Consider the following 27,835-nt stretch of genomic DNA (forward strand, 5'->3'; position numbering starts at 1 on the left):
AAGGTAATACGCTGAGGGATTTCCAGAATATTTTTCTGGATTTTTGTTTGTTTTGATGGTTGTTTTCCACAAGATGATCCTCGACTACTGTTCATTTATTTCTCAGCCCGTCACAGGTGAAGTGAGTAAAAGGTAATGTCTAAAAGAGCCACATTATCTCCTGATTATGCTCATAAGGTGTTGCTGCTCGGTGACAGCCTGTTTGAAGTTTTTTTCTTTTTTTTCGTGCAGCGTGTCCACTCATCGATCATCTGCCCCCGGTGCCAGAAACGGTGTCATAACACGATAATGCGGCTTCACACATTCTGCGGTGATTCCTGTGGTAAAGCCCGAGCGGTGGGATCCGAGGAGACACATTTACAAGCATAAAATTACTATCAAAGCCTCGTGCAGTCCGGCCAGCGACGCTCCTGGGCGCGGACAGCAGAGGAGCCACGAAGCCGCGCAGGACGCACGGACTTTACTTTTACGCAGAGATTCCGGATCAAATAATAAACTGGGCTTGGGTCGAGTTGTCAATTAATTATTGGTGAGTATGAACTCTATTTTTTTCATTATCTTCTATTTTATGGCATATTAAATAATTAAAAAGCATATTATTGTCACTGATATTTTCCTAAAGGGACGTTATTTTTAAGAAGCTGCTGTTTGAATCCACTTTCAGAGAAATGTGTGGGTTTAGTGAAACGTAAACAGGATTATATAGCTCACTAGACCACAAGGCACAGTAAAATTTAGAGGGTCATTGAGAAAAAGCAAAGCTACATTAACATGAAAGGAGACCACATCAACGCCTGACCACTGTAAAATAACTACAATGGCATTATAAAGCAATTAAGCTACCTCAATTAGCGTCTATAAAAGCAAACTGCAGCTCCACTTTCTCTCCTGGAGTTGCTCTTTCGTGAGGGTCAGCGCATTTTGGCATCCTGAAAGAGAGCAGGGGGGCAAATACCGTCATTTCTGTTTAATCCGCTTTGCAATGACGGTAATGCTTTCAGTCGTTCCAATAAAATCAGCAGGTATTACTTTCAAACGGCTGAATGTAAATTGACAGCGTGTTTGACTGCCGAAACAAATGGACGTGTTATTAGACGGCCTGTGCGCCGTGACCTGTGCTGTTAGGAGACAAAGACAAGTTACAGCCTTTATGCTGCTTTAAAACACACAAAGCTTAAGATGTGTAATGTTACAAATTCCTTTCTTAGCTCTCTTTGGGTTATTTTAAGGTCAGAGGATGATGCATGTTACTTAAATACATCAACTTTTTTAAAGTAAAGGAAATAAATGATACATAAAGACAACATCTCGATGGTCAGAGGGGGATTTCTGCCTGTCTGTTGCTGTTGGGAGACAAACAGCTTTTATGTTGGCTTAAAAAACACAAAGCCTAGAATGTGTATTGCTATTTTAAGTCTCTGTAAGTTATTTTTAGGTCAGAAAACGTTCTAATAAATAATGCAAATGAGAATATTAATTTAAATACCTGCATTTTTCAAAGTAAAACAAATAAATGCTAGATTAGGAAAACATCTCCCTGGTTACAGAGACCTTGTCTTTGTGATTTCTGCCTGTCTGTTGCTGTTTGGAGAAACATGGAGCAACTGTCTGCAGCCCGGGGAGTCAAACTGAGGTCAAACTTTTTGCAACCCCGCAGCTCTGCGCCAAAACGTGTTGGGATCCGCAAAGCGAGCCTCTCTGCTTCGAGTCGCTGCTGCAGCACAGATAGACCTGCTGCACAGCTTTCACAGCTCCTCTAATTATATGAAACTATAGTATATTATCGCCTGTCAGAATATCCAGCAGGATTCATTTAGGAGCAGGGAGCTCCGGGCTGAAATTATTCAGACAGAAGAAGTTTGTACAAGCAAATCATTTCTCTCACCTCGGAGATTTATTTTAGTGTAATGAGCTAAAAGATAGTATTCAGTGTCATATTAGAAAGGTGCGTTTTATAGTCTGATCCTATCGTTTACACACTAGTATTAACAGGTAAATGAAGTGTCTGAAATTATTCTAAAAGCATGATTAGGCGTGTTCTTTTATTTATTGCTTTAAGAAAGTTTGAGGATTTAAAAAAGCTAAATATTAGCTTCAATATTCGGGAGAATTATCAACAAACGACTTGATAATTGGACTTTTGTATAATAGTGTAAGAGAATATAAACGCAATAATAGTGTCTTAATATTAAATATAATACACGAAGTAAGTTCGCTTTTTTCATTTTTATCAAGGGTAACGCTTTCCTCTGGGACTTTTCCCCACTGCTGTTTATCCCAAATGTGAACGTTGCTCACACACATTAATGCTTAATCATGTGCGCCTCCTACCGGACGTGTTGGGAATTACACCAGATGCAGAAAGACAGAACAGTCCTGCTCACGTAATTAAGTTAATAAAAAACACATCATGCAATAATAAAAACTGTGATTTTTTGTGTAGCTTTTTACACTTTTATCATCTTCAAGCTGATTTAAATTCTGAATATTCTGTATTAATTGGTTGTTATATTTGTCATGATTTTTGCTCATGGAAATAATTTGACATACTAATAAAATATATAAAATCCTGCTTGTCTTTTGGTGTGTTGCCTTTTATTGCCAATGTCTATTTGGCTGTATATTTTTTTATTTGAAGCTAGATTTAAACACGGTGAAGAGAAAGAGGTCAGCATTTACTATGGAAGTCACATGTGTGTGTTAAGAATAACCTTACAAACATAAACAAAGAAGCAATCAATTCAAAATATGGAAACAATAAAGACTGGAGTTTTGTGCACAGATAAGACTAGACTAAATGTAACTCCTCTCTTCCAGACTGGTATCCATACATAAAGCATGTAAAAAAACAAGTTATTCACAGCTCTGTTTGGCTCTGATAGTGTCTCAAAGTATGAAAACCACTTCTGCTTTCTCTCTGAACGCTTCATACGTAGGTGTTACATTAACGTTAACATGTGGATTGATGATAAAGAAGCGACTGAACCTGAACAGATCTGAGCGCTGCTGGATGTGACAGCCTCACTGACGTCCCTGCATCACACCTACAGATACATATGTGATGAACAGCTGCTTTCCTATATGGTGAGAAGTGTGTGAAATTAGATGCACACATATAGTTACAAACATATACATCTCCCCCCCCCCCACACACACACACTGTTATAATAGCTGCTGAATGCTGCCAGTCAATTTTCACATCTTGCCGCCGGCCACCGGGTCAGCAGCTCCACTTTTACTCTGAAAAGCTGCAGTCTGAATTAACCCCACGGATAGATAGAGAGCTCATCACTCCATCACACACACCTCTCTCTCTCTCTGTCTTTCTCCTGCACTCATGTCTCTCTCGCCCTCCCCTCCTAGCAGCATTTGTCACCGCCGCTATTATTTCAGGTGTGCTAATGGCATCGCAGACACTTTTGCTGGGGGAGTGAAAAGGGGAGGATGGAAAACAGAAAAAGATGGAGAGGATTCATCATCATCACACAGACGCCCCAAAAAAATCCAGGGGTGAGGGATGTGGGTGAGGGGAGTCACGTGTCGGCCAGTCAGGGTGGAGGTGGAGGGGTGAGGGTGGCAGTGGGTGAGGATGAGGAGGGGGTTTCTCACACCTCCCTGGGAGACTGTGAATTGATCAGCACCTTAGAGAGAGACAAGGGGAGGAAGTGAGAAAAAAAAAAAAGCAGAGATGAAGGATGACGATGAGGAGAGAACAAGTGGAAAAAGCTGGGTGTTGGAGCCCGGCTACAAAACCAGGAGGGGGAGCGATAGTAAGGGGGGAGAGAGGGGAGGCTGCAGAGGAGGTGTGAAGACTCATCTTTTCCTGGATGGGTGTGAGAGTGGTCTGGGAGCACAGCATAGCCTAGTGGTAATAAAGCAGCCACCATGCTTTAAGGGAACCACCGGAGGGGCTCTGATCCAAAACGTAATATTCAGGATGTGTGGTTACTGAACTTCATGGATCAATAATGAAATATTCCAGCTGTTACAAACATACCTGTTGAATTATTTTATCTTATTCTACTTGTGCATGGACTGAAATCATTTGGTTCCATCTCTATCCTTAGACCATCTCATTTAAACGTGCATTATTACCTATTTGGTTTTGTGTCAGTCAGCGAGCGACATACCTGTCTCTGTGCCTTATACATAAGATCACTGTTATGTACGCACTTATAATATTTAAATATTGATTACAATTGCTATTGTTGCTGTGCACCAATGACAGCCATTTATTTCAAGTTTTATTTGTATTTATTTATTATTGTTGTATATATTGTTTATCTTATTACCGTTTAGATCCCTCTCTCTGTTGTGGATGATATTAAACATGTGTTATAGGTAATACTTTCTTAAATTTAAGTGCCATGAATGAATAGATTTAAACTTGCTCTGTCCACAGAATAAATAAATCCTTGTTAAATCAATCTATGTAAAAAAACAACACACATATTAAACGGCAAGGCATGGTGTACTGTAAATGTAAAGATGTTTTGGAGGTAGCACTTCCTATAATTTCCGTTTCCTGTATGGTTTGATACATGCTCTGTCCACAATATAAAAATACACTAAGTGATAATTCAACTTGGGTGTTCAATATATTGCAGCTGATCTTTAATTTTGGTCGGAAAAAGAGCTTTTATGTTGGAAACCGAGGATTTAAAGAACCCCCAACACAAGATTCCGCCACGTTGTTTGTGTGTTGTTTTCGCATGTTTCTTTGGATCTGATGATAGATATCTGTTTTCCTCCGGCTTTACGGCCAAACATGTGCCACAGTGACTCCTTTTTTGGATTTTCAGAGTGAAACCGTTCCTCCAGATGATGACCGCTTTCTTGCACAGGCGGCTGGTAAGAGTATAAAAGTCTGAACCACGAGCGGCATTTGGCTTGTGGCTGATCTGTATCTCCCAGCCTGCAGAAAACACACGGACACCATGAGAGTACAGTTGGAACACACACACACTCACATTCTCTCACACACTCACACACCACAAAACTGCAGTGCAGTGCTCAAAGTATGTGGAGGAAGGTGATTCAAAAACTAGATTGAGTTATGCTGTTATAATAAAATAAATAAGCAGTACATTTATTTATTGTACAAGTGAAGATGGAGCGGTTTCAGATTGAACTTTGAGAGGTTTGGCAGATTATTGTTGTGAGTGGTTTTCCCATGTAAATGATAGACGTGAAATAAATGTAAACAAAAAAACCCAATAACACGAATAGCAAGAATAAAAACTTGAACAATGATATCCAAAAAATAGTGATTTTAATCCAGATATCAATCATTAAAGGGTGGTGCATTGTTAGGGTCTACAATACACAATAATATCAGACTTCATCCTGGCACATTTGACATTTATTTTGTATGATTTGCCCGCCTTCATCTTTTAAAGTTAAATAAACTAAATAATAAAGAGGGAAACTAGCATCTAAAAGCTTCAATAACATCCTGTTCTTTCTGAGTCCTCGGAGCCGTGTTCATGCTCAGCTCTGACTTCATTTTGCACACACTCGTCTGCACAGCCAAGTGTTTGTTTTTTTAGCTTTTAAGGTTCTTTGTATATTTCCTTTGATGTGAATACTTTTTTAATGCTCAATAGTTTCTTAAAAATACTTATTTGTATTATCTTTATTTACCTACTTTACAACTTTGTTCTTAGGTAGTTTATGTTCGCAGCACCAGACACCGTAGCAAATTCCTTGTAAGTGTAAACGTACCTGGCTATAAATTTGATTCGGATAAGGTCTGTAATGTATGTTAACACTGCACTAAAAAGATGTAATGTGCTTTGAAACAGTCACTAGATTCAGGAATATTGGTGACCTGTTGCAGAAGCGAGGTCCATGCACTAACGCTGCTTCTTCGCTGATCCTATTACTAATTTTGGGAGTACAAATACCCAACTGCTGGAGGAGTGTAGGTTACCGCTTCTAAATGTAGTGATGTGAAAATCTAATCTCGATCTTCAGTTTGTCAGCAGCTTACAGCTCATCTAAACACATCTTGGTTCAGGTTTTGTCTTTCAGTATGAACCATCTTGATCGTATTCCTAAAATCAAAGGCTGGTTCGGTTAAAGTTACACTGCAAAATAAATTAGAATCAGTGTGTAAAATGTTGAGATGACACGGATACAAATATTTGTCTTCATATATATACATCTCAGGTCAGATACTTGCACAGCAGTTCAGCGGAGGGGCACTGGCACTGAATCAGATTACCAAACACGCTGATTGACTGCAGCGGTCGCTAGTGAACCTACAGCCATCTCCCCTAAACAAAGTTATCTCTACCGAAGTTCATGAAGGGGTCACATCATCTCGTCTAAGATCCCTGGTATACTGTACGACCCCACGGCGTCCCTATAAAGAAGCTTTCAGAGCATTAATTCCTGTCAAATACAGAGAGCATAAATAGAAGCAGTTATTCTGCGACTGCAAACAAAATCCACCAAGGCTTTTTAGACACAAACTTTTTTCTGTGAAAAGTTCTTCTGCACCCACACACCAACTGCCAAAGAATCAAGGTGCCGCGGCTCATTGTAAATTTCCACTTAGCTTTTGTTAATTATCACCAGTGTCACAACCATCAAAAGAAAACAACAGACGACTTGACGTGCACTAACGTTTGACACTTTTATTTTCATACCCTTTGTTCTGCCTCTCTTTCTTCCCTTCTGTGTTTATCACACATTATACAACACCTGCCTCACGTAATTATTCCTGCCTCTCACTTTTAGCGTTGTCCTTGAGTTTCTAAAAGCAGGCTGAACGTGCAAATTTGAAGATTTCTATTCAGAGAGCCGTGCACTGCATCGACAGAACAGTAATAACATTGTGATTAAGATAACCTGAATTATACAGGATCCTTACCGGCATCCATGGACATACTTTATTATAAATCCTTTTTACTTAACTTTAATATGTGTTTTAATTCAAGATGGAAATTAACCTCTACAACTAAGCATTTATTTTCAAAGAATAGAGAAGATCAGTTTTTTATTATTGTTAAAACTGTTAAAAATTGGAGTAGCAACTAATGTTCAATACCCTTCAGTTTGTAAAAGCATCTGTATAATCAATGTCTGGCACCACAGACCTGCTTCAGCTGATTTGGTTTGACCGTTTCTGAAGGATTTGCCAAATAATTGATATTTTTGCCTGACTTTAAGGGTGTTTTCTCAGATTCAAGCCTTTTTTTAAAGGGTATTTAAATACATGTATAGTTATTTAAGTCAAAACCTTCACAAACACAGCCAACCCTACTTGCAAAAATCTCCTTGAGTGCAAAAGGACTTGCATTGTGTTCGTGTCTGGGTTTGGTATTTTGTATACTGTCACTAAAAAACGTGTAGCTTTTACATTTCAAAATATGAAATATCAGAGAGTGTGTCCCTGAAAATGTTTGTAAATGTAAAGTTTTTACTATAATTTTGACTAGTAGTTTTTGAGTTAACAAAACTAAACTGGAAAACAGACTCTAAGGATATTTGTAATTCAACAGAGAGAGAAACTGAGCGGCTGCGGCGGACCGCTGTGCTTTCCGATGGGAAAAACTCAGATTTCCTGCAGAAACAGTGACAGGATGAATCAGCCCTGATTGACATTTTAGCTGTGATTACACCGCGCCTGGATCTGCTGCTCACCACCAAACCACCAGAGCTTCCAGTGCAGCGGCTTTAACTCCCCACTTCCTGTTATTTTCACCAAATCCTGGAATATAAACTAAAATCTAATTAACTCGACATATAAAGTGTCACAAACTCACAGCATGGGACCCATAAACTGATGTAGACTTGAGTGTTTATGGTATATAAACAAAGGGGTATTGACAAAAAAAGTAGCAGATAATTGAGTTTACTGAATCAGGACAACTCATCGTGTTAGACACAAAATAAGAAATAAATTAGTTTCACATTATATAGTTAACCATCTGCTGTGGTGGAAAGTCAATTAGCACATATGGCAAAATGAAATAGGTAATTAGAGGAGCTTTAATTTATTTAGGTTCCTTTAAAACCATTTACGCTACTTTTTAATGTACTTTAATTGAGTTTGAGATTCATTTTTTTATGACAAACAAAGTAATTTAATGCATCTTCAATTGATTAACTCACCCAACATACCGGTTTCAAACAACCTTAACCTAGTTTTTTTTATAACTTCAATATCTGAGAACTTCTCCGCCAAAGCCCGTCTGTGACACAAATCTAGTCGGACTAAGTGCTGGAATTATTTGCAAATATTTCTTGACCTGTGCTTGTAAAGTCTCGCTGTTCCTCCCAGTGGAAACACAAAAATCTCCCGGTGGTTTAGGAGCAGAGCGGGTTAATCGGAGTCTCCCGAGGGAGTCAACATCACAGGGCGGCGCATAAACATTTTAGAGATTGACCTTTAACCTATAAGGCACAAAAAAAAAAGTCTGGTAGGGGTTACACGTCCAAAACCATTACACATCACAAGCAATTTCCCTCAGACGTTCAGACAGGTAAATTGTATGCAGGCAGAAAGTCACATTGTCGAGCCGTTTGAAACCAAAAGTTCCTCGAAGTAAATCAGATGAATAGTTTTACTTCCATTGTGAAACGCACGTGACGTAATCCTGCATGCAAACACAAATCTACAAACACACTCACGGCCCGTCTAAGAGTCAGTCTGACAACATCAGTGCAACCTGATCCGGGTTAATAAAGCCTTACCTGCATTTACTGCTCCGTTAAAACGCCCTCTTGTTGTTCTACCAATTCACCACACTGTAATTGCACTGCGGCTGCATATGGTCCTCATCTAGCGGCCGGCGCAAGATAAAAGCCAACAGCAAGCGAGTGTACAACGCAGGGGAGAAGTGTGTGTGTGCATGTTCATATACGTGACTATTGTGTGTGTGCATGTATGTAAGCATTTTAGGGTAAATTGGACCCAACATAACTCAGGGGATAGTTAGGAAAACGGCATGATGTCACCGTTATTACTCTGTAAACGCAGTTGATTTGGCTTTGAGGATTTCTGCAGGCGGCCGCCTCGGACATGTGCGCCGGGGCTGGTTCACAGATCCCACCTCCACATCCAGGCTTTGAACTATTTTTTACTGAGAATCAGAGTGAAGTATTAACACATCAGGCCAAATGAGTCGACTTATTAGTCACTTAGTGTGTGTTTTATTACTTTTAGAGGAATATTCGGGACATCTTTACTTGGAAATTACAGAGCTAACAGAGGTGCTAAATTAAACATCCTCCAATGACTTTTTAAAAGCATTATGTTACTACTAAAAAATACATTCAGTTAGGGCTCTTATATTTTTCTAATCTTCAGACGATGACTTTGGCAACACACTAAATAAACAACTCAATAACAGGATTACGCCTGACAGGAGATTGGCTCGAGGACGACCTCACTGTGCTTCCTCCGTGCTAATGTGAGTGATTTTGCCTGCTCTGCCCAGTCAGGTTTATGAAACTCGGACGGATTAGTGCCCAGCTGGGGCTCAGTAAACCAACACTCGGCCTTTGGACTCACACCACCAAACATGACTTCCCAAACAAATCTCGACGTCCACCCCGCCTTTATTTTTTCCTCTTCACGGGCATCGCTATCACAGCCTTCCAGAGCAACTCAAACAAGACTCTTCAAACACACACACACCCTGCTCCAAATTAAAACAACAGGGCTTATTGAGCAATACTCTTCTAATGGTTTCATCCACCAATGGTTTCATCTTTGCCGAATAAACACACATGCAGCCTAAAAAAAAGGAGCCGCTCTCCTCTCTTCTTACGTAAGCTGGCAGAAAATCTCCTAAATCCCTCTCTTTTGCCGTTGTTGTGTTACGTCTCGGCTAGTGCGCTCTTTAGAAGAGCATCTGAGACCAGAGGCAATTAGAATCAGAGTGGGGCCTTTTGGGCATCAGACCATTTAGCATAGAGGCTAATAAGGGCGGCTATCGTGAAACACACGGAGCTATGGGCACTGCGGCACTGAAGGTGATTTGACGGCACTGAGTCGTATCAAAGAGCTTCAAGATGTTTGATTCTCCCAGTGAGAGGATAGTTTCTCTGGAGCGAATGCGGGGAATTCAATCCCCAAGGACTCGCGCATCTGCTCCGGTGATATATTTTTAAATGTCCAATGTTTTTTTGGCTCTTTAAGACAAACCGCTATAGATCCAGCTGTAGAAATAACGGAGGACACAGTCTCACCCTGTCATGTAAGAAACTGGGACATAAATGGAAGATCCATAAAGAGAGGAACTCACATTTCTAACACAAAAACTGTTCAATAAAAGGCAATGTGACCTCTGCAACTACAATCTTTTCACTAAAGATATAAGAATGTAGATCATCCCTATTTCTAACTTTTTGACAGGTGTGTTAATCTGTCAGAGGACCAGAAGGGAAACGGTTAAAAGAAAGCATTAGATTAAGATCCAGAGACAATGTGTGTGCAGGAGACAATGAGAGGAAAGGTCATAAAGAGAGGAGAAGAAGAAGAGGGAGAGAAGGAGTGAACAAGGCAGAAGAAAAGCAAGAAAGAGGAAAAAGAGAAAGAAAGCAATGGAAGGTTGCTGCTAATTCTTCCATATCTAAGCCTCTTTGCAGAAACTCCCTTTGTCTTCCAAGTCCCAGTCATTAGAGCCTAATCCTATCAACCAGGGGCTAATCTGAGGGCAGAGAGTTCAGCCCCCTCAGCTCCACAGGCCAACACACACACTCACACAACCAGGTACACACATAAATGCACAGGACATGTAAACACGTGAAGAAAAACGTGAAGGTTTGGATCATTTATGCACACAGGCAGAAAACGCAAAGACGTTTGAACAAACACACACACACACACACACACACACACACACACACACACACACACACACACACACACACACACACACACACACACACACACACACACACACACACACACACACACACACACACACACACACACACACACACACACACACACACACACACACACACACACACACACACACACACACATATACTACTATACACAGTATTCATAATATCTCTCCAAAAAGTTCACTTTCTGACCAAACTTTTAAGGTTTTGTGTGTCTGGGTGGATCAGAAACCTGCGTACGTGCCGGTGTGTGTGTGTGTGTGAGTGTGTGTGTTGGGAGGTGGGAGGTGGGGGGCATCAGTTTCCCACACATTCCAGCAGAGCCTCTCCCCACTGCCATCATCATTCTCCTCTTTATTTCAGCGCTGACTATGCCCCAAGATTAGTTATTGATCAGCGGGGATATAAATTATTCTAAAGTGAAAGCCCAACAACACAGTCGTTATAGATCGACCATTGACCAGCTCCGATGCATCATTCCACTTCCACCGCACTGCACCCCTGCCACCGGCCGGAGAAATGCTCAAATAATGAGATGGGGGATTTTTATGACTCGGGCACACTCTGCTTGACCTTTTCCGGGGGAGAGGTAGATGGATGATATCCGCATCGTGTTCTCGAATGCGATGCCATTCGGAGAGTTTGGCCAGAATGACCCGGGAAATTAAGACACAGACGGATTTTGATGGAGATGAATAGCCACCATGAGAGGTAGCCTGGAGTTACTTCTCGGTGTCAAGTAAAGGATCAAATATGAAGAGTTTGCTAGAAAATTAATTATCCGCCTTGTGGAAACTGCCTGGCTGCAGCGTTGACTTACAGAATGAATGACAGCCGAAAATGGATTTAATGAGATGAGTCTTTGGTTGACAAAGAATTGACCTCGCTATCTTATTAGAGGCATTAGATGATGGCTAGGTGATATTCAAAGACCAAATGGGCTTGTATAAGTCCTTCCAATCAGATAACTTATTAGTAAACCTGTGTTTTAGTCTAGTATTACCTAAGGGCAATGCTTTGTACTTGGTGGCAGTTAGTGATTATTCTAAATATTTTCTGTGTCGTTTTTTTTAAGTCAATTAATGTGAAAAATGGTGAAAAAATCCACGACAGAGATCAGTAATCACGCTTTTAAACTGCTTGTTTTAATGTGGGTTAAAAATACTCTGTTAACCTTAGGAGAGCGGGGTAGACATGGCTTAATTAATAACCAATTGGTTCATTTTAACCATACAGTCTGCCACCTCCATCCACCCTGACCTATTCCACGTATGGACTTTGTCGCTCTACAGTAACTGGATTTCTTTAATACTTCTTTATTTCTCAACCTCCCATGGACGACAGTGTTGTTCCTAAAGCGCCTAGCAGCCTTTGCCACTTAAACGTAAACATTTCAGCGCAGTTTTTTTGTTAGCTTTCATTACATGAAGCTGTTCAGTGTAAGCTGCGTCTCGCCTCGTGTTGCTTCGAGGTTTGATCACAGTTTGGTTGAGTTGTTGCTTTGTGCAGAGTAGTGAGAAGGCGGAGATGGGGCTTGTACAAACGGGGGAATTTATCCATGGAGGTGTCAGAGAGTTTAGTAAAGTGTAAAATACTTAAAGCATCAGGGCAACACAATCCCTCGCTGGTCACAGTATAAATCACCATATATTCTTATTGGCCTAAGCCCTTGTTATGAGTAAATACATCCACAGGCAAGAGAGGCTGGCAAGGTTCACAGGAGACTCATCCAGCAATGGCAGAGGGAAAATCAGTGTGTGTGTGTGTGTGTGTGTGTGTGTGTGTGTGTGTGTGTGTGTTCGTGTGTGTGTGTGTGTGTGTTCGTGTGTGTGTGTGTGTGTGTGTGCCGCTTAGGGAGGCTAAGGAGAGGATAAGGAGATCAGCAGAGGGGGAATATCACGCCTCTTAAGCATGTATACACTTTCTAACTTTTACTTTTTCACCCAAAACCTAAATAAATCCCCGCTCATCTGAGCATAGCCTCCCCTCACCCCGCTGTATTTGTCCGTCAGATAATCAAACTTCCCTTATTGGCACAGCCTGAAACACCCTAAGCCTGACAAATTTCAAACTAAACCAAACATATTTAACAACAGCGTCTTATTTCCAATCAGTGCTGCCTGTTTACGACGTTTCTTCCTCACTGTGTTGGAACAAGCCTCCCGTATATTAACCGAAAGCACACAACATCTAGTCATTTTCCATCCCAGGCCCGAATTATTTATTGCTTTCAGTTCCTTGTCTATTTAATGGATGAATTGGGTTAACGGACAGAAGAGGGAGTGGGGTAGGGGGGGGGGGGAGAGAGTGGGAGGGAAAAAAACAGTTTCATATTTCTGTAAGCCTCAAACTTTTGGCAAACAGAAGAAAAGAGAACTTGGCCCTAATTCCATCTCACGCTGGCGTTTGTGCATTCTAAGTTCTCGGGGGCTGCTCTGGCGGAGGGCCTGAGCCCGTAAATTGGATATTAGGGGCCGATATAAAGGAGCCTGTGTGTGCTCCCGTCCCGGGGAATTATTGCCTGCAATATCCCTGCGTATGCGTCTGGGGCTTCCGAAGCCAGGCCAGATAGATCCTCATCTCATAAGGGGGCCAAGACTATATCCATCGCTCCTTAACTTTTATGAAGCTCCCAAGCTCTACAATGGGATTTGCCAGGGTGTCTTTTCCCCTTATCCAAGCAGTAGGGGGGGGCAGGGCTGGGGTGGGGGGGGGTGACAATGCAGATATAGCTGCATTCTTCGGGCTCCAAAGCTCCGACTTCCTATTTGAATACAAGCATCCAAATTGTAAAGTGGCATTCTTCTTTTCCTCTGTGAAGCCTGCTCCGTGGCGAGATTTCTTTCGGTTTAGGAAATGCTCCCCCCACCCCTCACTTTCCCCTCTTTTCCTCCTACTCTCTTTCTGTTTATTCCTTTCTTGCATCTTTTTCCTGTTGTTTACTCTCACTCCCAACCTCTCCTTGATTGCCTCTCCCTCCCTCGGCTTTCCTTAAGTCTTGTTCTCTCTTACGAAGGGCTTCAGTGACTGCCCTCCCCTCCTCCTCTCTCGCCATGCCCTTGTGCCCCCCCCCCCACCTCCTCCTTCTTCCCTTGGGTAATCCTAAGAAGGGGCAACACCATCAGAGGGTGTGAAATTAAATACATTACAGCATTGCGGATTAAAGTGTTTCATAGGCAGTTGCTCATCCACATCAAACTTTAGCTTTTTAAAGCCTAACATTTGATCTAGGTTAGAAACCGAGGCCGGAGGAAGGGATTGGGACACTTGTGGGCCCCAGAGAGCCGTACTCAGTAGAGGAGAGGATGCTGAGTAGATGCAGACAGAGGGAAAGTAGACCAAAGCTCGAAAATTATTCTGTTACTGGTGCAGGGAGAAAGAGAAAACCCACTGTCGAAATGAAGGAAGTGGCCGTAAGAAGAGGAGTTGGACTTAAAATTTACAGCAGTTACTGGAAGTGCCAGCGAGCAGGAAAATAAAGCAGTCGTGTGTTCTGTTTCACAAGGCGTATATATGAGCATAGCGTAATCTGGGAATTAAAGTGTCTGCACACAGGGCTGTGTTTAACCAATGCACACGCAGGTATTTCAAAAGTAATAAATGTTAATGTGCCATTTCCCAGTTAATGAGAATTACTCACATCATCCATCACATCATCACAATCTGGGCCACACATGGCTGCCATCTCACACTGGACCTCAGATGCACGGCTGTGGGAGAGTTTTGTCCCTGAAGTCGGGGCGGGTGGAAGCAGAGCCGCTGATGAAGTGCGCCGGAGCAAGCCTCACAATGGCGGAGCTGTTTAAAGGCCAATGGCAGAAGGTTGTGGTGGTTCAGTCATACAGTAGCTTACATGTGTAAATGTGTTATAACTATGCACAGACATGGACAATTGAAATGAGATTAGTTAAAATGACGTTTGTCCGAAAAGCCGACTGGGAGAATGTGTTGTAGCATGACAAAATCTTATCAAGATTCTGATTGGTTTGGACAAAAATATACAAAATTAAATGATTAGGTGTTTATCCATTGAATTGCCAACCTTTACTCATTAGGAATAAGATGCTTAAGTTGTGCATGAAGCAAAGGTGGTTGTTTTCCAGCTTCAAAGTGTGCTTTTTCATTAATATCATTAGGTGTTGTTGCACAAAACCAAACATGTAAAGATATTAAATGCAGCACAGCTTCTTCTGCCGTCTGCTTTGGGTACCTGACCAGATGGACGTCCATGAAGCCTGATGAGGTCAGATGTGAAGGGAAGTCGGTCCAGCTGGGATCGGTCCTTCTCTCTCTTTCTCCTTATTCCTCTCCCCTATTCTAATGAGTCTCCGGGGACGTCGGCTCTCATTTAATCCACTCATCTATTTTGACTTCCTCTGCTGGAGAACAGTAACCTCAGAACTCTGGTAAAGGTCATGTTCTGTCAGCTTTGCTCAATGACATCTATTGATGCGGCGCCCATGTACAAAACCCTGAGTTTGGGTTACAAAGCATCGGAGGGGAGAAAAAAAGAGATATTCCACAGAGACAAGACTTTAACATCAAAGGCGTCAAAACAGAGAGAAATGTGACATTATATCAGCATTAGAAGAAGCTGGGAAGGAGAAGGAACAGATGGAGTGTAAAGATTATATTCTTATAACTTTTTTATTTATCCTGGTTAGTCAACCGAGCGCAGAAAACTTTTCCCAAGATGGACAGAAACCGACGGCAGCTGTCCTAAAGACTTAACACAACAACTACTTAAAGATCTGACAGACACAACAGGAACATCTGTTGCTGTCTAGACATAGCAACTTATTAAGAAAAGGCCTGAAAGCAGGACAGGGCTGCAGCGCCTTCTCTGGGAATGAAAATAAGACATATTTTTATGTGCTTTATTACAGAGCTGTTGGCAGCACCAGCAGAAACACAGTACAGAATGAAAGGCGTCCCTCCAGTTTAAAGGAACTTAATTTTGTGAAATAGTTCCCATAGAATAAAGTGCCTCATTTTATCAGGTCATTCCAATAATGAAAATTCACAAAACTGCCTTTTTCTTTTAGTTGCACAACAATGCCAGCTGAGGTTAATTGAGGCGACTCAAGCTAAGAGTCAGAGTTTTCCCGAGCAGAGACTAACGACTTGCCACATTCAGACCAACTCGTTCTCAGCTGGAAAAAACAACCCTCTCATTAAAGTGAACGGCGGCAGTCCATCAGCGCAGATGCCAATACAGAAGGCTCCGACAAAACAAGGGTCGTTCGGCGAGGCGCTCGATGGCCAATCACATACGTCAAGGAGCACATTCCTGCTGGATTATTTTGTAACATGAACGCAGTATTTCTACTGTGCTGCCATGATCACTTTCCAGAGTTTCAAAATCCTGTCTGTTAGCATTAACAACAGTTGTTCACTGTTTTGGCATCTAAAAGGCCTTCAAATTCTGTTACTCCAACTGGACTCAAGCCTTCCTGTCGCACCAGGCCTCAAACAACAAGCCGTCCCTAATGCAACCCCTGGCATTGTTTTAAACTCAAAGCTGTTTTTTGGTCTTATGTGCCCTAAAGGGGTGAGTATGCATCAGTAGTAGTGCTGGTCATTTGGCCCGAATGATGTATGAAACCAGTTCTAACTTCCATTAGGACTGGGTGGGCCGGCATTTGGACATTTTTTTGACCACTTTCCAAAACGGACAGCGATGAGCAAGCTTTCCCTGGAAGAAGCCAGCAGGAGTTGCTTTGTTCGCTAAAGCTTTCTTTTTTAATTCTTACCATGAACATTCGTATCATTTCTCACCATGTTCAACCCTATGACCTCCAACAGTGCGAAAGAAAGCACATTTGTACCATCATTGTGTCTAGCTCCTCTCTGTGATTGCTTTTCAACCAGACTTTGAGTTTGGCTCTCTACCTTCAAGTACAGTTCACTTTGTTATACACACAAACCATGACATGTTTGAGATGTAAATCCACCAAACACCCCTATATATTTTTCTATACGTTTCTTTTTCCTAGTCTTATGTTTGTCACAGGCAAGCTTTCTACTGGAGATGGTGCCGTCCTTGATTGACAGATCTGGTTAACGGCAAATCCTCTATCAATGTTCAAGTCTTGAAATTGTTGCATCTGGTTGATTGTGTTACTGGGAACAGAATCATCCTAGGTATAAATTATTGATTGAAGGATTTCAGGTTTACCTATATCGGGTTTATAATGAATGTTAAATATCCTCCATGTGATCTTCAATCGTTCATAGATTGACAAGGGAAGTAAATAGCACCAAAGATGGAAGAATATTTGCTACTTATCTCAGCATGAATGGCCCAAATGACATGCTCAGTTCCCAATAAAGCTAACCTGACAAATGTCTTAACATCTCCTTTGCATAGACGAAAGCTGGGGAGGCCTTTGTGCACGGGCTGACTGAAACATCTAGGTTGATGCTCCTGTCATCCTATATCCACTGTATGAACAAGCTTTCGCCAGCGACAAGTCAATCATCCTCAACCCTCCTCCGGTAAACAAGCGGCGCTGAAAGAGCCGCCACGTGCTAACCAGCCGGCGAGCCAGGACACTCGCTGACAATAACACTGAGGGAAAAGCAGATTAATAAAGAGAGAAAAGGGGAGTAAAATAAAGATAAACACAAACAGAAAAGGAGAGCAGTCGGAGGGGATGGTTGAGCGGGGTTAAGAACGTTTGCTGGCTGTGTCTCTTTGGTGAAATCTAAATGAGAGTGTATAATATGGGCCCTTCATAGGATTGATCCAGAACATTCCCCCCTTCACTGGGCTTTTCTTCCTGCTCAAATTGAGGGATTACCCCAGGAGGAAGTGCTTTGATTAGGCACAATAGGCATCTATCCTCTGTTGATTTGTGGGATTGAGGAGGCAAATCCCTGACAAAAAGCTGATACAGAGAGCGAAGGCCGCTGGATGATGCCTGGCTGGGGGGGGGGGGGGGGGATAGTTAACCCATAGAAAAACAACCAGGGATGGCCTCTTGAAAAAAAAAAAAAAAAAACTTTGGCAAACGGTGAAAAAGGAAAGAATCAAGGATGGGTCGGAGGTCGCATGTGAGGGAGGGGGGAGGGAGGGATGTCTTGGGAAGTTCATGGCAAAGGAAGACAATCAAATAGAGATGGAGGTTGTTAGACAGCTGCTTCTTGGGAGACTTTATCCAGAGAGGTTTCACAGTACGTCTGTGCAGGCAGCGTAAAGAGTTAAAGGACATTGGGAGAAACATCAAGGTATGATGACTGAATCCAAAAATCATATTGAGAAGATTTTTGCTTTTCTGCTCGAGACAACCGTTCACTTGTGTGTTCTTTGATGACTTTCACAGATGTGAAAAACTATCAGAATGCCCATTCATAACTACGAGGGAGGCTTTTCATTGACAAAAACCCACTTTTGACCTCTTGTCTCATCTCCTTAAGATGAGCCACATAACAGTATCAGTAAAACCCAATAAAACCTGATTGGTTCCCAGAGTTTGGGGTACAGAGGGGTGTGAACAGGTTTATGTTACCCAAGGGTCATGAAATTCTCTCCTCGCCCAAACCAAGCACTGCACTTGTGTGTTTTTTGTTAGGGTTAGTTGCAGTGAAGTAAACAAGAGGATCAGCCTCTTTTGCAAAACAGTTACTGCTATTCCTTCCATTTTAAGCCTCTAATCTGCTCTCTCTTTCACCCCTCTCCCTCTGGTAACTGTTGCAAGAGACGCCGGGTCAGCCTCTCAGCCTCAGTCGGGAAAGCCCTGTTATCCCAACTGAATCCAGATCTCCTCTAAACACTGCTGTTATCCAGTTTCCGTGGGGACCTGGAGCTACAAGGCACAGACAAACGTGGGCTGGGCGGGGGATTTTTGTTGGATTTACACATATATACGATTTCAGGGTTAGAAACTAAGTCCCCCCTCCCCAAGGTCAGAGCCAAGGCAGACAGGGGGCCGTCAGTTTCCCCAGCTCGAGCTGCCAGTGTGACACCCAAAGGTCACATGTAATACTGAATAAAGGGACAACAAGTATTGACAAAGTGGGCGTGTTGTACCTGTTTGAGGCTAGAAGAGTAACTACAGTGAGGGGCAAAACTTCAAAGGAGGAGGGGGTCTCATTTAAATTCTTCAGTCCAGTCCCTGGGATTTGGTTTAATGAGCTGAGAAGTAGGGGTAGACAGCTGACTCCTGACTGTGTGTGCACGCCTGTGTGTGAGCGTGCATACACACATGTTGGAGGAGTTTTCCCACCACTAAGTCCCTATGTGCACGTATGCACGGTACGTTGCCAGACTACAGTGGCCGTGCACACACACACACACACTTTCTCTTCTCTCTGAAGCCTCTCCAGCAGTAGATACTCTGCGCACACACACAAGCTCACACACACTCGCACTGTAAAGGTCCAGAGGTTTGCCAAACTGCAGCAGACTGTGTTTCTACTCAGAAGCCGCAGCTCTCCTCTCTGTCGCTGAAACTGGTCAAAGCTGGCTGTTTCAGTGGCTCCAGAGCTGTTGGCAGTGGATGTTGGCAGCCTTGTATCTCTTTACTTTTTATTTCTCTTCATGCCTGGGTCTGTATGCGAGTGTTTTATTCACTCAGACAACTGGCATCCAAAGTATGGAAGCGTGAGCCCTCACACTAACCCTGGATGAGCGACACTTACGTTAGTCCGTCCTGTGCATTCAGCCTTGTGACGTCACGTTGGGGACAGTCACCGTTTCTCCCCAACGTTTAACCCTAAACCCTCAACCAACGCCTTTTTCTTCTCCTGTTGTTCTGTTTTTCCACACACGTCACCAGCCTAAAGGAAATTACGTTGTAGGCCCTTTGCTCTCTGGCTGAGAAGGCGAACCTGGAAAAATGAGAACGACACAAGAGGGAGGCCTTTAGGTATAACGGATGTTCGCTTACATCAATATATGAAGTGTGGTTAAAGCTCCAACTTTGCACGTTTCATTTAATCTGTGCTGGATATAGATGTTACTTAAAGCCAATTTACTATATTAAATTCATAAAATATAGATTTTTAATCCGTGGACTATTGTTAACATGCTGCATGAAGTAGCAAACATAAATTAAGACACTTTTTCGCAAAGAAAAGGCTTGAAGAAAAAACTCAATACTGTGTAGATATTTGTTCTCAGGCCTGTGAAATGTTCAGGCTTGTTAGGGAGTGTGACAGAGAGCTCCGTCTCTGGCAAACAGAGGCGAATATGACACTAGTGTTAATCTCCGACCCTGCAGGGGAAGCAGGCATACAGAGGGATCCTATTACATCTTTCATTGGGCCCCAGCGGGCCCCATCGCGAACAGAGGGATTACTGGGGGCTCTCACAGTCACTTAGCCATACGCTGCCCCCTAAACCAAAAAACCCACAATCCACCTCTGACATCATCAAACGGGGACAGGGCGGAGGAATGTCGGCGGGAAAGCAACTGAGGTAAACGATTAGACGGCAGATTTTTCACCCTGGCTCCAAAAACCCAGTCAGGATTACTCATTAATTATGACCAATCAGCAGGTGACGGTGAAACGTTGCTCAGAAGTGGGGAAAAAAAGAAACGGGTGAAAGAGTAGAATGAGAATGAGGGTTGGGATGCCTTTGTATGGGAGTGTGTGCAAGAGAGAAGGAAAGTAAGGACACGAAAGAAATGAGAGTGAGCTGTTGGCAGGAACAGCTGCTCCGACCTCAATGCCCGGGCTCCAGATTGAACTGGAGGCTCGTACTGTAAGGCAGCGTGTAGGAGCGCCGCTGTATGCATGTTCTGTCGACTGCGAGATAGATAGCGCAGATAAAACGACAGCTCTATTGAGCGGCTCTGTTGTGCACCTGTCCAGCTCCATTTTTTTCTTCTGGCTTCATTCTCCTGGATTCCTCTGTGATTACCCGGCAACATGCCTCTGCGCCGTGACATCAGCCTGCAATTTACATCCAAATTAGAATCAGATGAATACGAAGCGGCTCTTTTCTTTTCTTGTCTTTTGGCCATCCTTCAGCCATTCTCTTCCTCCATCTCTTCATTTCCCCCTCCTCCCTTCTTCCTCTCTGACCATATTGAGGCCAAGTAAGCACGAATGAGACATGACTTTCACTGAAAACGGGCTGGATGTCTCTATCAAAACAGCTTTCTGAAGTGGGCGAGTGCCTCAGTTCTGGGATAGAAAACGTTTGTCTGACTCACTCTATAGCTCCTATGAGACTAGTAAACGTGCAGAAGTGCAATAACAATGCTGATTAAACACTCTGAAATATAAACTGCTATAGAGAATATAATCATTTGAGCTTTAGCTCGGCTTCTCTCTGGTGTTTTATTTCCTTTTTTAAATTGGTTTGGGAGTTTTCTGACAAAGTTTCAGTAAGAAACAGACAATTATATTTATCCTAGCCCCCTCTTGTGGTACCCAAAAGTGTTTTAAAAATCTGATTTCCATCCCTAGTGATCCTTCTTCACATAATTGTGATTATATATGCAACTACAGGACTATCATCTTATGTGAAAGTAATCATTGACCAGCACTTATTCTCCTTCTGTTTTTTTATAGAGTAATGTGAGCAGCATGATGGTCAGAAAATCAAGACAGTCTGTCAAGAAGGTATTTCCAAAATCCCAACACTTATTTGTGGCAAGTATAGTTTGACTTGGTTGACCGTGGTTCAAAGACATCACCCTCCTTGGCCCTTCCCAGTTGCTAAAGCTCTACACTGAACGGTTGGGCATCCTAACACACTCTTATGTCAAAGCAAAACATTTGTACTGATTCAAGCAATCAACTTTGAGACAGGAATTATCAAAATAAACAAACCACTTCTTGTAGAAGTCTTGGCCATTCCTACTAATCAGCATTATGGGGTCTTTTTATTAATAAGTCCATTACTAACCACAGCATTACCACTGTCTTTTTGGCTCTGGTTTGGTCTTCACTCCTTCCTTAGGAAAGTATTTTGCTCTTTAATGCTCCACTATGTTCACTAGGTGGTAGCTATATGTGTCAGTCTGCCCTTTGGTGCTAGCAAAGTGGCTTAGAATGGGTTCATATAGATTTTAGCAGGAAACTGTGTCTGTAATTATGAGAGCATTGCTTGCAAACCAGAAGAGTAAAGTCAAGTGTCATATGACAAACAAAAACAATGAGCTAAAAGACACTAAAAACCTTCAGGTGTATATACATTAAGACTAAACCGGGGTTAGAAACAGATCCACAAAAGGTGTAAACCCATTTACAGTATCTGTCTTACCATCCACATGGTCTGCAGAATATTCCCAGTAGCTCATGGACGAGACCCCACCATGAAACTTCTTATCTGGATCATGCATACACTACTACATGGACCACAACGTTAAGCCACACAGCAGACAGGGGCTCTAAACCTGAAGCAACTCTCCACCAAGTTGGCTCATCTCTGGAAAGCAGCGTCTTCACATCAACATGTTTGCTCTCCTGGCAGTGGTGGGGTCTGAGGGGACACACACAGCGAGCCTCTATGGCTGCTGCGCCAACAGATCACAGAGACAAACATATGTTCACTGGCTGCACAGAACCCTGGAGAATGGAGACTGGCAACCTTTTAACCTCTACACACTCGCATATGTGCAATAAAATGTATACATAAGCAATACAAAAAGGGAGGGATTACCATGCATGCATGCACACACACACACTTGTGGTTTCTTCATGCTTAAGCAAAGGTGCACACGTACACACACACACACACACACACACGAAAGCAATATGTTGTATTATTCATCAGGGAGAAAATATTCAAATAACTATAGTAGAGATAGAATCGGAGGATGAAACCCTCTTTATTGTCACACACACGCACACAGCAGAGCACACACAGTGAAATTGGTCCTCTGCATTTAACCCATCCTAGTACTAGGAGCAGTGGGCAGCTATTGTGCAGTGCCCGGGGAGCAATGGGGAGGGGGGATTGGAGGTGTCCGGTGCCTTGCTCAAGGGCACCACAGCAGGGCCTAGGAGGTGAACTGGGACCTCTCCAAGTAGCAGTCCACTTTCCATATTTCAAGTCTGTTCGGGGACTTGAACCGGCGGCCCTACGATTCCCAGCCCAAGCCCCTACTGACTGAGCCACTGACTGAGCTTCTGCTTCTGCCAAACGCTGTTTCTGTGGTTAATACTCTCACAGAAATGCTAACCACCAACACACTCTATCTTCAACTATGTCACACCTAAGTTTGACCAGAAGAAAAGTGGTTTGAATTATGTGTAAACGACAACAGCATTGCATATGCTGAGAAGAAGTTATTACTCAAACTAAAAATAGAAACAATATTAAATGGCATTTAAGAATACAAAGTTCTTTGGAAGACAACAGAACAAGATCAAAAGTGAGCATACTAGATATACTTTATGGCTCTTTGGTAGTAAATATAGTTGTAGTATGTTGACCCTCGGACAGACAACATTTCCTCCACCTGATTTTACCACTAAATAAAGTGCAGAACATCCATTCAGTAGAGCACTGTGTCTCCCAGCGTCGAGGTGTCACTCAACCTCCTTCACCAACACACCGACTAAAACAAACTGGCTCAGCGGACCCCGTCTTTGTTCTCCCCGTGTTAGCTGTCCATCACTTTGATTGACAGACAAGTGTCAGAGTGAGGGAATGTCGCGGGCAGCCGGGAAGAGCAAAAAGCCAGGGCGTCAATCTCAATATTTCATCTCGACCCCTGAAGAAGGGCTCGCTGGTCTCATAGTTTAAATTCTAATCGTGTTAAGCCACAGGGGCATGTCATTTAGAAAAAGCCAGCCTCCGACTCTCAGTCCCTCTGCTTTCCTCCCTGGCCCAAACAAATTATTAGAAGATTCCATTATTTCTCCATTATGCATATGTGTTTGCGTGTGGCTGGCTGTTAGTGGTCGGGGAGAAAGAGCATGGGCAAATAGGCTTGGTTTAGCCCATCATGAGCCAATATGTCTAGCCCCTGACACAGCTGGGGTCCTCAGGGGTCTTCAAATTGGTCATCATTAGAGCCATAATGCTGCTGTTTTGCTTCTGCTAATGCCTCTGCCGGGATAATCAGTGTGCAAAAAGGTTACTCCTTTCTCTGCTCTTCTCTCTTTCATTGTCTTAAGTCTCATTCACAGGGGACAAGTCGTATTTGAGGGCCACAGATAATTATGGAATTACCCTCCAACCTTTGCACTTTGACGAAGCTTGATCAAATGTGCTGGTTGTCACTTAAGACCTGCATAAAACAGCACAGGGGATCTTTGAGGAAGTTACACTTTCAGATTCAAAAAACGTGCTGAAAATGAATTGAAAAGGTCTTGGATATTCTGGTGCGGTTTTTCTCTCTGCTGCTTTTTCTAAGGAGTTCATTTAACTTTTATCAAGGGCTAAAAAGGATTTTTTTAAAAAGTGCTTTAAATTTAGCTTGTATTTGCTCACTACAACTAGTTTAAATATAGATCCATTTTGTGACCACCAAGGAACCACAAAACGTTTTTCAAATCACAATAATGTCTGGGTTTTAGATTTGTAATATCCTGTTTGGCAGCAGAACATTTGTACTTTTTAAAATATCTTTTATATATTCCACTCCTCCCAAAAAGTCAATTTGTATGAGCACTTAAAATTTGGTGCAGGATTTCTAATCTGCACAATGTTTTTTACACAATTCCTACAAAAAGTTATGGCTGATTCATTCAGGACTTAAATGATTCATATTTCCTGCCCTTTGTTCAACTATGGACAAATGAGACAATACTAGTTCTGTGATGATGGAATTAGTTGAGTCTTAGATACTTGGTTCCTACTCTCTGAATAAGATCCCCATTTACAAATAATCTCAAAGGAAATACACAATACCCACACTCCTCCATGGACATCCTCAGGTTTTACCATTCATTATAAATGGGAGCAGAGGGAGTTTTCCACATCATGAACGATATAAAGAGAATTGTTTTGCATTAGACGATAATCCATATTGTGTGTCAGGGTTACTTTTGGCTATGTCAGCTGGCTGTTAACGGCCGGCATATTCATAATGTCAGGGTTTTATATTTTACAGCCTCAGACGGATTTCCTGCCGTTGCAGGGCCATAATCATGGTCAGTTCATAACTCACCTGGGATTATTGATGCACTTTTACATCAGCATAACATTTCCCATTTGGTGCAGCAGATGCCATTAGCCGATGCACCTTACAGTATCAGGGGTAAATATATTCTCGGTGTGGACGGCTGCAAGGGCAGTGAAACATCTGAAACTGGCAGGGTTTATTCTACCACTCAAACCACGGTATAAACACGTATCACACTTAAAATAAATATCCAAGGAACCTCATGAAGACTTTAAACGTAATGAAAACAAGCAGGTTAGTCTAATTATGCTACAATTCATTTTGCACCATCTGTACATTGTGCCTATGATTTTCCAAGCTCATGTCATATTACATCTTGTTTGCCGTTTTTCACTGAGGTACTTGATATTTGGGCACAATGGCACTTGCCTGTCATTTTTAAAGTGTATATCCAACAATTGACAGACACATATGTGACCCATCGTGCACCAGTGTTTGTATTAGAGATTGAATCATTACAGTTTATGGGTTTTAAATACACCTACATTTATAACACTTCCCCATTTTAATGCCGATTTTGTTGTAGAGTTGAAATTATTGGAACTATTTGGCCAGATGTCATGATAAAAATCTGTGTTTCACCTATCAGTTACACACTTTTATTAACAGTGTGCCTATTATATAGTGCTATTGCCAGAGCAGAAGAGGTAAAATAAGGGCAAAAGTGTCTTGTGTTTAAAGTTCCTCTGGTTTGGTTACTTTAGGGCCATAACATTTAACTTATAATCACAATATCACTTTTCCTTAAGATTGGGAACGTTGACCAACATGTTGTTTATGAAATCCCAATGACAAAATATGTTGCAACCCCTTGTCATAACAGCCCCCATATCACATGAACAACCCCAAATTGAGTCACATTAATCCATAAAATGCAGCGCTTCATCCAGATATGGTCTCAGCGAGTACAGCAGCAGCATTCAGCTCCTTCACCTCCACACAAAATGTGAAGACTCCTGTCAGTAAATCAAGTCAGAGGGGATCATTTAGTTCTAATGGCTCTACTACAACTGGACCCCCTGTCTATCTAACAACAGGCCCCTCAGCACTGCAGCCCAATGTAGCAAAATGTCACCTCTGAAAATTAGCCATCAAGCGGGGGGCAATTTTCCCCCTAGCTAAATTGCTAAATAAGTAGGGAGGCTGTAATAGGTAGCAATCTGGGGCTAATCTGATGAGATCATTTGGAAAACGCTGGACTGGGGGTTGAGGGCACGGGGAGGGAAGCTGTGTGTGTGTGTGTGTGTGTGTGTGTGTGTGTGTGTGTGTGTGTGTGTGTGTGTGTGTGTGTGTGTGTGTGTGTGTGTGTATAAGTGAAGTGTGTAAAAAGTCATCTGTGTGGATGCATGTGTGTGTATTTACAGGTGTACTGCCTTAGTAGACCTCTTAATGGCATACTGTACATGCACTCTTTACATCTTGTGTGTGTGTGTGTGTGTGTGTGTGTGTGTGTATCGTAACTAAACGTCATCTAAGCTCATGTAGTGAGTATAGACACAGCTGGTGGGCCATGTGACCACAGACGTATAGCAGTATGTATTACTGTGTGTGTGTGTGTGTGTGTGTGTGTGTGTGTGTGTGTGTGTGTGTGTGTGTGGGGGGAGGGGACATGATGGCAGGGGTGGAGGGTGAATATTACTGTCGGCGGGCACCAGATGCCAGCTGGCAGGGGCACAAAGGGAATAGACGGGGAGTGGGTTGAACAATTACTGTTATTCATCGCTGAGCCAACAGAGAAGGTCTTCGCCATTGGGAAGCACACAGGGCCGGATTCATGCAGATACGTGTGGATTTAGAGCTATACAAACAGGAGAAAATAGCTGTCGATCTTCCCCTGGTAGCAAACACACACGCTCACTGAGACCTACACATGTTGTATGAACAAACACATGATGTCTGTCCCTGACACAGGAATGTTAATATGTGTGTGCAAGCAATCAAACCAACAATAAGATCCTGTATAAACAGTGTCATCACAAGGTAACACAACCCATCTCCTCACCATTGTTATGATTAAGTCATAGTGAAGTGAAACTTGGACGATGGGTTCTTCCTTTGTTCCAGTAGTAGAGTTTCTTGCCACCGTACAACCTAATTTTCTCATAACCCACTTTCTCAGAGAGCTACAGTAATTGTTATCAAGTTCAATCAGAATGGGGTCAGCACTGGAAGCCACTCGGCCCTGTGTTTAGTAATTAACATTTCACAGTGAATATCTCATTACGGGAGACAAAGGTTGCTAATAGGAGGCTCGGCTAGCGAGGAAATGTAGCTGCAGCGACAAAGCCCCTCCAGTTTCAGTCTGGATGTAATCAGTCGTGGAATTCAGCAGCAGCTCAGACATTTCTGAACCGAGCAGCACTGTGCTGAAATTCCTTAATAATGTAACAGTGTAGTATCCACACACGAGAACAAAGAGTACACTAAGATTTTGAAATGGTATTTAAGGATACATAGTCCTAACATCCTGGTGTTGCTTTGAGAGATGCTCACAGCTGTTTCGATGGTTATATTGGTTTGTCTTGATCGGATTGAAATAGCTTCAAAAATATAGGATTGATTTGTGACTTTTTAATCCAGCAACAAATGTTGGATGGACTTTAATGCAATGTGATGCACACATTCACAGGCTTTGTTATTTAAATCATGTCATCCCACTTATCCAGCGCCATCATCAGGTCGATGTTCCAATTTGTCCAACATGTTACTTTAATTTACTACACACCTTTAACTGCAAGGTGTGAAACTAATGTAGTGTTTTCTGACATTTCGAGATGTAGCTGTGGTTGTTTCACATGAAAGGAGTTGAAAAACAGGTCCTGTCAAGGCTGGGAAATGCTCTGGCTTTCTTGTTCTTGTACAGTACGTGAGATCTAATT

General features: G+C 42.4%; 1 long non-coding RNA gene across 1 annotated transcript in view; it reads right to left on the bottom strand.

The window, feature by feature from the left end:
* Window positions 1-15,117: 15,117 nt before the first annotated feature.
* LOC134858326 (uncharacterized) overlaps window positions 15,118-27,835 on the bottom strand; it is a 48,800-nt gene continuing 36,082 nt past the window's right edge. Inside the window, exon 3 of the long non-coding RNA XR_010164943.1 lies at window positions 15,118-15,338. This is a non-coding gene — a long non-coding RNA (uncharacterized LOC134858326). The remainder of the gene's footprint in view (window positions 15,339-27,835) is intronic.

The sequence above is a fragment of the Eleginops maclovinus genome, chromosome 22 (assembly GCF_036324505.1).
Source record: "Eleginops maclovinus isolate JMC-PN-2008 ecotype Puerto Natales chromosome 22, JC_Emac_rtc_rv5, whole genome shotgun sequence".
In the NCBI taxonomy this organism is placed as follows: domain Eukaryota; kingdom Metazoa; phylum Chordata; class Actinopteri; order Perciformes; family Eleginopidae; genus Eleginops; species Eleginops maclovinus.